The 1,169-nt window shown below is 37.5% G+C and overlaps 1 long non-coding RNA gene across 1 annotated transcript; it reads right to left on the reverse strand.

The window, feature by feature from the left end:
* Positions 1–501: 501 nt before the first annotated feature.
* LOC134179747 (uncharacterized) lies at positions 502–853 on the reverse strand. The gene is made up of 3 exons (XR_009969894.1): positions 758–853; positions 663–702; positions 502–580 (listed from the first exon to the last, which is right to left on the reverse strand). It is a non-coding gene; the product is annotated as an uncharacterized LOC134179747 (long non-coding RNA).
* Positions 854–1,169: the final 316 nt, after the last annotated feature.

A 1,169-nucleotide genomic window follows, 5' to 3' on the forward strand; every position in this document is an offset into this window, starting at 1 on the left:
AAAGTAGAAGTCATGTTAAGGAACTTCGATGAATCAGTGTTGATGACATCAAAAAATGTGAAAAGAATATTGTTGGACAAGGCTGAAGAAATAACAGTACATGATTTGTTCCTCAATTGTTATAATATCAAGCAGAAGCTACTATCAAAGTACTTGACTGTTCGCTTACACATTCTATGCAAGCAGATGAAACGTAAAAGAAAACAGGAGTTAGAGAAAGAAAAGAATCAGAGTCAAGGTGAACTAGGAAGCAAGAGCATGACAATGACAAAATTAGTTAAAAAATTGAAATGAAAATGAATGCCCTTGTATGGAAACACAACTCTAGCCAGTCAACAAATGTGTGCATGAGTATACATGTGTGCTTGTGTAACATGTGATTAAGCATCGCATTTACACCTTTTGTAACTTGAGCTTCTGATGATGAGCCATCGTTTTATTTATACCATTCATTGCAGAAAGAAACGCGTACAGAACAACACAGCTATAAATGTTGGAATTCCGAGGCCAAAGCGCGAGGTTTTCCTTGAAGAGCGTCAGAACTGTTCAGATCGGTTGTTTGAACAATACAACGTCTCTCCTGCAGTGAAAATATTGACAGAAACAACTGAAATCTTGTAAACGGTTCATTTGGAATCTCTGTATTTCGGTAGCGCTCTCACCCGAAACCACGATGATCAGGAAACGACACAAATCGAGCTTCTGAAGAAGTAAATCATAGTCCAATAGTTGCAACAAGTAGCAACGTAAAACTCACTTTAATGTAGAAACAGCAGTAGCCTAGTATGATTTTAGACAGATTTTTTACGTAGCAAGCATGGAAACAAAATGGCGCCCTTGATATGGGTTGTCGCAACTCTCTCTCTCTCTCTCTCTCTCTCTCTCTCTCTCTCTCTCTCTCTCTCTCTCTCTCTCTCTCTCTCTCTCTCTCTCTCTCTCTCTCTCTCTCTCTCTCTCTCTCTCTCTCTCTCTCTCTCTCTCTCTCTCTCTATATATATATATATATATATATATATGGCTCTGGGTATTTTTAATAAGAATACTTTATTTAAATCAAAATTCAAAATGATACGCAAGAACAGAAACTACTGGGGCCAACTTGATATTAACAACATATTTTCTTAACTACTTATTGTTAATTACCCGTATATCCTCAGTGGCATTGCCTC

Source organism: Corticium candelabrum, chromosome 5, assembly GCF_963422355.1.
Source record: "Corticium candelabrum chromosome 5, ooCorCand1.1, whole genome shotgun sequence".
Lineage (NCBI taxonomy): Eukaryota > Metazoa > Porifera > Homoscleromorpha > Homosclerophorida > Plakinidae > Corticium > Corticium candelabrum.